General features: G+C 40.5%; 1 protein-coding gene across 20 annotated transcripts in view; it reads left to right on the top strand.

Annotated features, from left to right (window-relative positions):
- The window catches only part of BAZ2B (bromodomain adjacent to zinc finger domain 2B), a 285,742-nt gene that overhangs the window by 107,404 nt on the left and 164,229 nt on the right, over positions 1-14,109 (top strand). For 16 of the 20 annotated variants that reach the window (XM_049809482.1, XM_049809582.1, XM_049809609.1 and 13 more), the window contains exon 1: positions 13,083-13,394. The exons of 1 other annotated variant lie outside the window; for it this stretch is intronic. The gene's annotated coding sequence lies outside the window, so the exon portion shown is untranslated. Of the gene's footprint in view, positions 1-13,082; positions 13,395-14,109 lie in introns of those variants that run through there. 3 more of the 20 variants (XM_049809491.1, XM_049809455.1, XM_049809502.1) reach the window with 1 other exon arrangement.

Here is a 14,109-nt window from a genome sequence, read left to right as displayed (position 1 = left end):
CATTGACTGTAAATCAATTGCCCTGTTTGGAAGCAACTGAAGTCAAACTACAAAGCCAGATGATGTTGACAAATGCTTCTGTGTACAAAATAAAGAAGGACAACAAGCATCTACTTCTTGTACTGTAGCAATGCACAGACTAGAAAGGCACATGAGGAGTTTATTAATTCAAAGGCAAGAAGCAGGCTGTAAGTAATGACTTTTTTACAGGTGAAAATTAATCTGGAACAAAAGCAAACATGAATTTAAAGCAGATTCTTTACAGTATGGTGATTAGGCCATGCATGAGACCTTGTTTAGGTGACAGCTTATTCTGGAATAATTAGTCCTGATCTGGCATACCAGTTTGTATGTATTATGAATGATTCTCTCATTTTTCATATGTGGCATATCTGCTAACTTTGCTTGACCAGTTTGGATACTCAGATCAAGCACCTGTGTTTTGTGAAGATCTTTGCTCAAACAACAGCTCTAAATTTATGTCGATTGCAGTTGTGAATATACTGCAATTTATATACTGTACTTTCAGAAAACAGGGGGTCAAACTGCATATTTAGGTAATGAAGATTAATTACTGACCAGCTCTGAAAATTCAGTTTAAGAAAAAACATTTCATGTCAGACATAGAGATAGAAAGCCTGCTCTCCTGTGTGGTGTTCATTCTCCTTAACTTAAAGACCAACAACTCAATATTTCATTAATGCTGTGCTCCAACTTCCGCAGCAAATGAGTCAGGAATTCAATAGACAACTGTCTCCTTTGTGTACAGCCCTGATACCCCACCAAACCACACTAGCATAATAAGCTAATGAGCACAAGGAGGCCAAACTGATGTCACACATGCAGCTTTAGTTCTGCTCGTTCTTAACTCAGAGAGCTTGTCTTTGCAGTCTTGACAATATTTTTTTTATATAACAGCAAAATGTAGGGCCAATGAAGAGGTACAAGATTATTTCTATAATATATGTAAATTTTCGGTCCTTAGACCGGCTCAGCTCATAGGTGATTGACATTTAATAGCTGTCAACTTTGTAGTCCCTGACAGGAAGCTAAATCTGAGATCTTTGTCTATTCAGTTTACTGAAAAAATTAAACCAGAGGAATAGGAATCAAAGTTGTCAGTTCTCACTGCTCCTCTGCAAAAGTCTGTTCTTTCTTTCTTAATTTACAGCTGCCACTCAGGATTTAGGAATGCAGACACTTCTTCCTTGGCCATCAAAATCTCTATTGCACTGGAGTGTTATTAAAGACATACCCATTGGTATATAGTTGTCTTTTGTGATGAAGCTCTTGTGCATATGAGCAAACCCTGGTACTGTCCTCTGGTGTGGATTTTCCAGCATCCATGAAAGAGGGGTATTTGGAATTTTTACTTTCTTAGGTCAAAAAAAAAGAACAACTCAAAAGATGATGGACAGTTGCACTTATTATTCTGCATACATCCTATATGTAAATATATAAATGAAGCTACAGAATGTGAAGGCAGAATAGCTGCACTTAGAATAGACCAGATTGAAAGGGATCTCGTGGACACCTTTTGTAGTCCACTCAATTAAGAACATATGGGCAGGTGTGGAAGAGATAATTTCCAGGGCTGACTGCATCAAGCCAGCCCTTCAAAACCTAAGTTGTTATTAGTGGGCTAGTTGTGCTGTGCTTTCAACCTAGCCCTAGTTGAAATCCAACTAGCATCTGAACTTGAGAGCAAAAAGCCTCACTTTTCAACTTCCTCAAATTGTTTATGAAGCTTAGGCTTGTTAGACCAAGGAACCTGCTCCTCTATTTATTTTGATTCCATATATTTCATTGCACATAGAAGACGGCCCAGAAATCTATAAATGCTGTTGACTGCAAGAGAGAATATCAAAGTAAGTCTCAGACAACCTTAAGAGGTAATGTAATAGCTAGTAGTAAATACCTGCTGGTGTGCTTAGAGAATTCAGACTTTTATGAAAGGACATAGTATCAATCAATACAATTAGTAATATGCAGCAAAAATAGAGAAAAGAAATCAAAACTCAGATTACTTTAGTCAATTTTTTTTACTTGAGACCAATTGGTGGAAGTTAGGATGGCTCAGAGAACTGAACTAATAGATTTGACATTGGGGAAAATACACCCCCCCCCCCCCCCTATTTTTATCTGAACTCTTCAGCAGAGTAAATGGAAAAATATTAGTAAAAAACAAGGCATAGCTCAAGGTCTTAGAGCAGAAGCATACCCTTTTGTACGCTGTAAAATGGAAAATGAGTGCTCAGTAAGAATGGGTTCAGAAATTCAGCATTTCCTTAGTAAACACATTTTCTTAATAAATGCCCAATGGAGGAAAAGGCAGAATATTGAGGACTTGCTTAGTCATAGGTTTCAAATATAAGTACAGGAATTCTTTGCTAGAAGTTTCCTTGCCGGCATCTAGATCTCTTGACAGTAGCGCTATGATGATACTATTAAGGTTAGCTATTAAGGTTGTCTGAGATTTACCTTGATCTTCTCTCTTGCAGTCATCAGTATCTATAGATTTCTTGGCTGTCTTCTATGTGCACTGAAGCATACGGAATGATATCATTTGAGGTTACTCTGCAATGGGAAAATTGCCTGTTGCTGGCAGCTTGTCCTTACTCTTAAACAATGTTCAATACTGGACAAACTTGTTGAACTGCCTCTACTACCAACACCGATTTTTGACAGCAGGTAATATGTCTAATAGAGAGCAAGCCTTTTTTATAATTCTTTGTCATTGGAATTCTTCATTCAATTTCCACATTGGTATGTCATGGGAAGAATTATTCCTCTCTTTCTATCTGTATTGAGAGAAAAAAGTCCAAAACTGGCTTGGTTTTTTTTCCTGTAAAATTTAAGACTTGCACTCATGACTAGTCCAGAGGCATTATTATTACCTTTATATTGACTGTGGTTACGCTGACCGTGTTAAAGCTCAGGGTTCTTGGCTTCATAATTCAGACTGCATCTATACCCAAATACACATCTCCTTTCAAGTTGAACCTTATATATTTGCCCCAAAATGTTAAAAAACGCTTCCCTAGCCTCTTGTTCGTATACCGATAATAGGAGATTGAGAAGAGTTTCTGCCATTACCCTCAGTACTTTTACAGTAGAGTTCCATGCTAGGGCTATGTCTAGCAGTGAAAAAAAGGTTAATAAATCTGCCTCATAGTCATTTCATAAAAGACATAGTCTTTTAAGAAGCAAGTACACCTATTCACCTGTATGTGTAAATGCTTTGAAAAATGAAATAACAGAGTCTTTTGTTTTCCATCTGAACTGTGCGTTGATGGCTACTCCTTCCCCCCATTGTCTACCTTGATTCCTCTGCCTGCAAATATGCTCTTGCCTACTCTAAACATTCACATATTTTACACTCAACATTTAACTTGCTGTTGCCTAACACCTTTTGTGTACATAAATCGACTCATTCAGAAGCACCACCCTATTTGACACCTGCACACATTTTAAACAAAGGAACATAAACTGGATTTCACTGTATTTGGAAGAATCCTTGCCAATGACTGAGGTAGGTGAGAAAATTGTGCAATAAAGCACTCCAGTGGTGCATGAGGTCACCTCCGGTTGATCTTATACCAGTAAAACCCAACTTCAAGCAGAGATACGGTTTAATAACCACGGTGGTACCTGGACCAAAGTGTTTTCAGGTACTCAGAGGCTGGTCTGGTAGTGGGAACACAAACTCCAGAAAAGTGAGGGTGAGTTCAGTCTGGAGCTGTCTGTCACTTTTGCCGCTGTGCCACACCATACAATCAGAAGGCAAGGCCGTGCCTCCCCTCTCACAGCCAGGCAGGCCAGCAGGGCTGCCTGGCTTTAGACTAAGTTGGGCCAATCACCGTGAATGTTACTGGATGGCCAATCAGCATGCAGGCAGCTCTGCCCTGCCAGCCCGCTCCCTCAGCAGGACTCTGTGCTGTACCTGGCGGGGGCGAGGTCCAAGTGCATGCTGTGAGGGTGAGTGGGCGGGCAAGGGCCGCCGTGCGAAGGCCACCACGCGGAGGCCGCCATGCAAGGGCCACCGTGGAGGGCCACTGTGCGAAGGCTGCCGTGCGACGGCCGCACTGCACTGCAGGTGTGTGAGAGCTGTGCCATGGGTGCGAGGTGCAGCGAGGGCCCTGTTTTCTTATGTTGCTAGCTAGATGAAACTCACATCGTTATATATCAGCTTACAGCAGGCCTTGTTTGGATACACGTGAGCATAAGGGAAGAGGTGGACAACTGGGAGACAGCCTTGGGCCTTCCGGGGTAATGAAGGTACTGAGATGCTCCTTGGCTTGATGCTTCACGTGTGCTGGTGTAGGACTGTGAAAACCCAGGTTGGCTCTAGTTTGTGTGCTGTCTTCAACAGCTAGAAATCGAAAACATGGCTGAATGTGGGCCGAAAGCCATTAACATTGTAGAACAAGAGAAAAGCTGCAGGGTCTAGCAATTAACTCTATAGGTATTCCACTATTTGCTCTAACATTTTTTTTTTAATAGCTGTTTAAAGTTATTGCTAAACTGCTGAAGTACCACAGAAAAGGAGATCGAATTTAGTATATATAGCTTATTAAAAATGTTGGAGAAAGCATTGAGGTTATTTTTAACTCTTGCATTTTATGAATGTATGCAATCTTTTATATTATCTGTCATGCAGCTGTATTTATATTTGCTGAGTATGAGTTAATGTTGAGTCAAGACTAGACACTTGGAATGTTTTTGTTTGGTTTTTTGTTGGTTTTTTTTTTTAGTATTTCTCTGTTTATGTTAAAAAATAATGACGAGAAGCATCAAAGGAATCTTTACTGATTTCCTTGATCAAAATATGATCAGAAAACTAATTTTTAGAAGCTAAAATTTGGATTGACATGCTTAATTTGAGAACAGTCTCTATTATAGTAATAAAAAGTTCAAATATGATACACTTTTCCCACTTATGAAAATTCTTACGTGCTTTCACAGAACCACAGATTAGTTGTTTCACCATGCCAGCAAGTGCTTTAGGCAAGGTTTTGTCATAGAGCTTTGCCAAAAGCTCTCTGTAGGGGATAGTAATGAATTTCTGCAGTTTTAACTTTCAACTGAGCAAGTTAGTATAATGTGGGGGAAAAGAAGAAGGGAAAAGGCAGCAGGAAGGCCAAGACTGTGAAAGTTTTGAATTATTAGTATGTGGATGTCAGCTTTTTACTTTTCTAGTTACAGTAAGTAGCTTTTCATTACAATTGTTTGCCTAAGATACCCCCAAATATGTAATAATAAACCCAGGGTGTTTTGAATTTTTGGTAGTAAGGAAAAAGTCCTTTTCATGCTTGCTTTCATACCAAGAAATGCTAGTTATTTGATGTACGAAACAGTGTAAAACTTCCTTAATACAGGCTTCAATCCTTTCAGAAACACTTTTGAAAAATATTCCAGTTCTGATAGCTGCAACAGTAATTTCTAGATCTGTGGTTCAGCACTCTGTAGTCCTGTGAAAGAAGCCTGATCTGTATTTGGGTTATGTTGTGCCATGCATGGTGATGATGTTCTGAGGGTTCTAAGTGAGTGTGAAGAGTTGAGAAATCAAACTGATGATGCAGAAAATGTGCTCTGATTAAGAAATAGTGGATTAACAAGAGTTTCTGAAGGCATGGAAGTAGGATAAACATTTTTAAAAAATGGCAATAGTCAATATTGCATTCAGGAAGAATAGTTCTGAACTCTTCTACAAACTGTATTATTATAAACCAAATTCCTAGAAAACAAATCAGTTTCTGGAATGTGTATTTCTTTACCAACATGTACAACTAACCTTAGTACAAAACTCTTCCTAAAAATTCTCTGGCTAGTGTTTGGAAGGTGGAACTTTGTAGGACTTAGAATCACAAGCTTATGATTTCAGCTCTCAGTTTTGTCTACCTCAGTCCTTATCTATGAAAAGGACATAATCATTAGCAGTTTTCAAATTTAAGTGTTACTTTTTGTGAGGCAATGAAGAAAGAACAAGTAAATGTAACTGGTAAGGATCATTGTATGATTTACCACTGAATCTAGCTCTCATCAAGAATAGCATTTATGATATAGGGAAAAAATGAAATATACTAGAGGGTTGATTCTCTTATGCTAAGGACATTCTTTGGACATTAGACCCATATCCTTGTATTTCTTTCACTTGATGGTATTGTTGGAAAAGCCATTATCCCAATGGCTCAAGAGGCGAGTCAGACCACTTTGACATATTGCGTGCTTTGTCTTAAATTACTTCACTGGTTATTGTATCAGCCATATTTAATCAAATCAATGAAGTTATCTGTAATGATACAGTGTCAGATTAAGTTAAATAATTTTCTGGGAAGAATTAGTTAATAGAGGCTTTTGTAACTGAAAGGTACCAGGGGTTAATTTGATCATACATGCACGTGTATATTGGATAAATGGTATTTTAGGATGTTGGGGTTTTTTTCTTTATGAACATGGTTTTGTAAATTCATCCAACTTACCCTCCAGGTTAGCTTTCCTGCAGTTATTCTTATTCTGTTCCATATATTTTCTATTTATGGATGCATCACCAAGTTCTTAAAATACACAAGTGTGTTTATGATGTCTTTAGCAACATTATTTGTAAACACAATAAGGATAGACTAAGAGAAGAGTTAGAAGCCTAAGAATCTGAATTGCATAAGCAGAGACAGTTTGCGCCTCAAAAGTAAAGGTTTTGCAAGCACCAGAGATCTTAATCAAATAAAATTTGGCCAGCATGCATCTCTTTAAAAAAAAGAAAAACAAAACACCAAACCGCAACCAACCAACCAACTAAAAAATCTCTGTTGTGTCACAGTATCGGTGAGTGTTGAAAAGAAATTCTCCATTATTCTGTTTTAATATACTAAAAACCAGCTAGACAATATGTATAAATTTGATGTAGCTTTAAAGGTAGGCAATTTTGTATTATTTTATGGATGAAACTATTTAAAGTACACTAAAGGTAACTTATCTTTAATTGCCCAAGTGCAACATGAATATGCATATACTGACAAAATTTGTCATAGCTTCTTTCAGTGCATACTGTACTGTATATGCAGTAGTAATATGCTGTACTTTCAAATTAAGTTCATGGACAATTAATGAAGAGTGTGCTGAACTTTTTGCAAGAGTTCTTAATCCTTGTGACCTGGCCATATTCCAAACTGGCTAATTACATAAGGTTATTTCCTGCTTAGCTATAGTTTAATAAGAGATGCTATCACTTCCTGTCCTAAACTATTGTGTAGTCTTGTCTGCTGTGTAACAGCTGTTGTACTCCACCCTGAAAGATCTTCTTTTCACTTGTGGGTGTAATTACTGCAGATTCACACTAAATTTTGAGGCGGGCTTTTTTGAATGCTCCTGGTTAAAGAAGCACCAGGAGGAAAAAAACCCCCCACACTACATCCTTTGATCAGAGAAAACTCAGCTTTAATTTTGGTCCAGAAAAAAGAGAGCTTCATTGACATAAAGAAAATTAATCCAGCTATTTTATAAGGTATTTCATAGAGTTATACAGGGAAGGGGAAATGCCAGATGTGCCTATATAGCAAAAAGCATCTGATTTTTTGGAAGAAGATAAAAAATGAACTGGATTTGCAAGTTAGTATTTCCCTGTCTTATTTCTTATAAAACATTTAGGAAAAAAAGGATACACCACCACCACCCAGTCCCTTCCTGTCCCATCCCGTCCCGTCCCCGTCCGTCTCCGTGTCCGGCCCCCCTCCCCAATTTTTTGTTTTTGTGGATCTCTTTTTGTCACTTTATTTTGCAAATATTTTGATAGCATAATTGACAGCATAATTGATAGCACAATTTTGATAGGATAATTGATAGCATAATGTGCTCTCATGGTAATAGAAGATTTTCAGTACCTTAATTGCTAACACTACTGTTGGTTAGGCTGTTGTTTCTCCAGTCAAATAGAAACAAGTAACCTAAGTATTTTCTAACGTAGAAGTATTTTATTACCTGACTGAAAAAAATTTAAAATGAGCTCATTTTTCATTCATTCCAAGGATCAAAATTACATCCTGGATATCTGGCCCGAACAACTTGCAGTTGAAAACATTCTAGTACTTAGAATCAAACATTGGTTCTGAGTACAAGATAGAGCCATATATTTTAACTGTAAAATGGAATGAGAATACCAGTATAGAGGGGACACAGCAAAGAATATTTTTTTTATCTATCTACTTTCAAAGGGTTAATAGTTTAATTGTTCAGAAGGAACTGACATTTCTTATTGTTAGGGATTAAATTGGTTAATATTTGTTCACATTTGGGGCTTTCAGATGGAAGATGTGTAAGAGATGCTGGAGGAGCAATAGAAGGCAAAGTTGGAGTATGAGACTGCTGAAATGGGGTTGGCAGAATAAAACATAGATTTCTCTATCTTTTAAGAAGAGCAGAAGTACTATTTAATAATTGAGGACTGAAGGAAAATAAAATAACTTGGAGCTAATTTTGTTTCCTTCACAGTGAGATGTGTGATAAGAGGAGTGCATTTTCTAAGTGTATTTGGTTAAGTTGTCTGTAACATAGGCTGATGCAGAAGCTCCTTAGGGAACTAGGCATTGATAGTAAGTGTGAAGTTGCAGTCTAGATTCTTTCCCATCCTTTGGAAGTTCTTATTTTGGCCCTTGTTCAGATCATCTAACTTCAAATCTGTGTTTTCTGCAAACAGGCTGTTCTACTGGGGATTCATTTGCCTCAGCACCTTTGCAAAGCTTTAGAAGAAAAGCTATCTACATACTGATTTTCAGCAGTTAAACAGCATTTCTTAATGGAAGCAACTTAGTGGTGAACACATTAATCCAGTTGCAAAGCTATTACATTTGGTTTATATTGTGTATAAACATGTTTGTGCTTTTAAAGATTCCTTGGCCTTTTGTATCTCTAACATCTTTCATTATAGTGAGGAGAAGTAGACCCTCATTTGACCACTCTAGGATGACATAGTAAACCCAGGAGTGTAAGAGCATAAGGCCAGGAGTACTTAGACACGGTAACTTGTATTAATAGCCGTCAGAGAGCGGTAGCATAACCTCTGCAATGACAACAAGTATCTGTGACGAGAATTAGCCTCCTGAACACAGAGTAAATTCAGGAAGAAGGGTGTGGTTTTAACTGGTTTACACTGTTATACTTTTGAATCTAATGTTTTAAAATATAGATTGCACATCAGAATTGAATGATCTATTCATTTTTTTTTAATGAAAACCGACCTTTATGGTTATTTATTACTAGCATGCATTAAATGCTAACTGTGTCTACCCTTCATCAGAGGAATGACTAGTCCTACTAAACTTGCAAAAACTTTGTTATTTTTTCTTTGATGGTAACTTTCTGCTGGTACTTACTGTGTGTCAAATCTGTCTTAATAGATTTTATAATAATAAAATACATGCTTTGCAAGCACTACTCCAGGACATCTGTTAACGGAAGTATATAGTATGGTTTCTAGCCTCTAGTGAATACTGCATAGTCTTTAAAAACACTTCCAAAGACTTTTTGTTTGTTTAGATGGATAAGAAGGTCTGCCTAGAATAGACCATATTACAAGATCAGAGTCTGGAAATGTTTGTGTGAGTTTTAACTTTACTCACTGACCCTACAGTGTAGCCCCACAAACAGCTGAATAGCTACAAATGAAGGGTTGTAAACCTGTGAATAGGGGTGGAGAAGAGAGGAACCTCTTAAACTGGCTTTGCCTCTGGCGAGATCATTACAGTGAACTCCACCTACATAGTCCCATAGGAATTTTGGGCTTGACCTTCCAGACATTTATGTATGGTACGTAAATGGTCCTAGTGACATCAGTATAATTATTCAAATGTGTCAGGTTACATGTGTGGAAATATGGAGCTTACCTGATTTTATTTCTGTTTTCTCCCAATTCAGCAATTAAGTTTATGAGTGCATTGGTGGGTGCAACTAGTTAGAGAAATATTAATGATAGAGTCAATAAGCATAGGAGAAAAGACAAAAGGAACTACAAAACAATACTCTGACATGGTATATTGGTGGTTTTTTTATGGCACTTACACTGCAAGCCTGAAAAGAATGCAAAAGCCAACTATATTTGTAATTAATTCATCATCAAAGAAAGCAAAAGAAACAAGAATCCTGTTTTTTGTAGTATACATGCTGCAGTTTGAATTCACATTTTTTAAAATTGAGAATTACAGCTTTAATAATGCCTGGGGGAGAACAGCCAAATTTGAAAGCTAGGAACCCTTCTGATGTAATAGTTAATCACTTTAAATGCATCGGTAGCATCCACTAACAACAGCTTCTGTTGAATAAGCATATTTAAACAGAGGAATTGTTAATACATTTTTAAAACCTTAGTAAGTTTTGCAGTAGTAAAGCTGATTTGCTTGTGACCAATGGAAAACCAATAACTTTTTAAACATATTTTGGTGTAGACTATAAAATACTCTGTAGTTACCTAAAACTATTTTAAATTGTTGACTGAAGACCAAATTAATATTCAGTGCAATGAGAATGATATTGTTCATATTTTGATGTCAGATATATCCCAGCGGTTTAAATTTGGACAGTTGACTAAACTTTGTGAAGAGAAGAAGTATGTATTGGGGCCTGTGGTTCTCTATTCAAGTTGATTAAATTCTGTCCTGCTGAGCATTACAGGAAACAAAGATTACGTAACATTGTCCAAAAATACACATCTTTATTTTTCACAAGATACTATGGTTTTGCTTATTAACAGCAGAAAATATATTTAGAATGGTTATTTAGAGTAGTCATAATAATAATAGATACTAGAATTTATTTTAAATGTTACAAGCAGAGATATTAAATATGTACATAACAGGCAGTACATTTGATAGTGAATTATCTAAATGCATTGTTTGTTTCCCCTTATAAAATCCTGTTATCTCCTGAGTGACAATATTGTTGTCTTGGAAAATGCATGAGTTTTTGATGCATAACATTTTGAGCAAAACAGCTATTTATTATACCCATACTCATTCTTATCCCACACTCTTTTTTCAAGACCATTATTAGTAAATTTTGAGGTTAGAGAGGTACTGACCCAATCAAACATGTACAGAGCATGGCCTCCGAGTTAATTAAATACGGGTTAATAACATATTATAAGGAAATCATTGTCCTTATTACAGTTATTAGGTAGTTAGTCAAATTATAGCTTCAAAGGAATGCAGAGCATGGAGAACTCAGGACTAAATTATGCATTTGAACCTTAGGCCAGCTTTTACTGTTGAGACAGTTTGCTGCTAAAAGAAATTGTGTGTCATTGAAATTAAATGCCTTTCTGGGGATGGAAGGTTCCAGTTTTTAATGAAATTACTGAGTGTGGTGTAGTGAAATGATTAAAATCTGTATTCCGGGAATGTGGTGGACAAAAAAAATCAATAAATGCTAGCAAACCTTTGCTGCTGGATGTGAATCCTGGGAATGAAATAAACTAGTACAAAAATAATAATTAAAAACATATCAGCACATTAATGTATTTAGCATGAGTCTCGTGAGACATGGTCTTCACTAATTTTTAGCATACATTTTACTGTGTAATGAGAAGCTTTCTTTTCTCATATCCGTATTAGGCAGCATTTTTGCCCTTCCCCCAATGTTCCTGCATTGCAATCATTGTGCTTGCACTTATTATGTTACAAATGACCGAGGTAAGGCTGACATTCTCATTGCATGCAAAAAGAGCTAGTCTGCCAAGCTTTTTTTTTTTTTCCTAATGAAGCAGCTTTGTGAAATCTCCCCATGTGTTAATACTAATGAAGATCCTCCAGCACAATTAAAATCACAGCCAGTGGCTGAAGAGGAAACAGAAAACAATGGCATCTTTCTACATATGCATATTTCTTTATGCTGAGATCAGCTTTATTTAGAAATAATGTTGATTTTTAAAATACTTGTATGTAGCGTTTAACAAGGTTGACAAGCTGTATGTGTTCTTGAATTCTGCAAGTATTATTTTTACTAGCTCATACTGAAATCACTTAGGTTTTCTTCATTGCGCTGTGGTATAACTTTAAATCTACAGTGTTACGGTTTGTAGGGAGCAGTCCTTCGGCTCTCGAAGTGTACTTTAACCCTGGCTGAGTTTGAGACTATGCCAAAGAAAGAAAAAAAGAGGAGGATACCATGTGTGCAGTTTGAAGGGTTGGCGTAGGGAAGCCCAGCTTTTACTTTTTGTGCAAATAACCTGTATAGGTTGTTTCAGGCAAGGCGAGAAGATTGGTATTTAAAAGATGTACTGTATTTCTTTTTTTTTTTAATTCTCGTGTCAATAGCTGGTGAATTTTAATACTTCCCCATAACTTTAACTTAATTCCCCCACCCTTGTTACCTGTTTTACTTGAATTTAATTCGTCTAGTTCTGCTAGAGCCTAAAAGTTGAACGTTGCTTCCACTGTGAATTTCTGATTTGCTAGGCTTCTTTAAAATGTCTCCTCTGTCGGAAATGGGTCGCCTTTTTTTTTTTTTTGTTCCTTTTCAGCGGATGGCTATTGTTTGTATGACAGATTCTTTGTTGCTGTATTAATTTTTTTTTTTTTACCTGAACTTAGTCTGCAGTGTAAGAATTAATGTAGGTACTTAAGGTGGGTAACCGTGTTTCTCCCCCGATCGATAAAGTCTTCGTTAAAAAAAATGACCACACGCAGACTTGCATCCTTTTGTCGCTGCTCGAAAAAACACGAAGAACCGTTCCTAACTTTTTTTCTGAGCGCAAAACGACCGTACAGCGCGAGTGCGAAGGCTGCGCTTGGGAAGGCGGAGTGCAGCTCGCTCCCCTGCTCCTTTCAGGAGCTGATAGGTCATTTATTACCGGGGCTGGGGCGAGATAAACAATTCGCTCTTTTTCCCGTCGTGTTAACAGCAACTTGCATTGTTGGAGAGAGGAGAGCTGGGTTGGCTGACGTCACTTTTGGTTGCTGAAGCTGAATAAACCTTGAGGAGGGATCGTCTCAGTCTGGCGCGGCGGCGAGGGGCACGGAGCGGCCGGCACTGCGCCCGCCGCGCCCGCGCCACCCACCCCCCCCCCCCCCCGCGCGCGCCGCTGCCCCCGCCCCGCGCGCGCGCCCCCGCCCCCTCCCCGAGCTGCGTTAGCCTCCGGAGAGCGCCGGGAAGGGACGCCTTCCCGGCACGCGCACCCCAGCCCTCAGCCACCTGAGAGGCGGGCAGCGCTCTCCCCAACGGCGGAGGTGAGTGAGTGAGTGCCGCTCCGCGCCCGGCGCCGGGAGAGTTTTGGTGGTTTTTTGGGTTTTTTTTCCCCTCTTCTTCGGGCCGAACACCTGAAGCGTTACGACGCTTTGCCGCTCGCAGCTCGCGCTGGCGTTCCCTGGTTGAGGCTGGCGCCCGCCTCGCGGACCCTTCCCCTGCCGGTGCGTATCGCCTCTTTGTTGTGGTGGGCCGGCCGCGTCTCCGTGCGGGTCCCGCCGTGGGGCCCTGCCCAGGCAAGGGCTGCGGTCGGGAGGCGGAGGGGCCGCGGGGAGGCGAGCCCTGGGGAGGCGGCCGGGGCTGGGGCGTCTCGCGACGGGACGGCCCGGGTCCCGAGCGATTTTAAACTTTACTGGCGGTCGCGAGGCCGGCCCCGGGCCGGGCGGCGCACGGTCACGTCCCTGCCGGCGGTCGCCCGCAGCCTCTCGGGCGGCGCAGCGGCTGGCGGCGGCCGCCGGGGCGGCTCTTTTGTGTGGGGCGGCGCGGCGCGCCGCGCTCCGCGGCGGCCCTCCGGTCCCCCCCCCTCCCCCCTCCGGTCCCCCGCCGGCACTCCCGTTCGCCTCTCGCCGCCGCCGAGCCGCCCCGCGCGCTCCTCTTTCGGCGCCGGCCCGCCGGCCGGGGCTGTCAGGCCGGCCCAGGCGTGCCGGCCGGCAGCGCGCGGGCGCGGAACCGGCGTGAGGCGTTCGGCGGCGCCGGGCGGAGCGGCCGTTGGGAAGGGGCCGCGGGGAGGCGGCGGGAGCGCGCTCGGCCTCTTCACGGGCGTCCCCCGGCCTCCGCCTACCTTTGCGCGGGTGCGTAGGTGTTACCTCACTCCGCGGTGTAGCGCTAGCAGGGCGGCGGGGCGTGGGGCAGGCTGGGCCGGGAGCGGGCGCCGTTCCG

Source organism: Accipiter gentilis, chromosome 1 (assembly GCF_929443795.1).
Source record: "Accipiter gentilis chromosome 1, bAccGen1.1, whole genome shotgun sequence".
NCBI lineage: Eukaryota > Metazoa > Chordata > Aves > Accipitriformes > Accipitridae > Astur > Astur gentilis.
The sequence above is the reverse complement of the archived record's forward strand: the minus strand, read 5'-3'. Positions and strand labels throughout refer to the sequence as shown.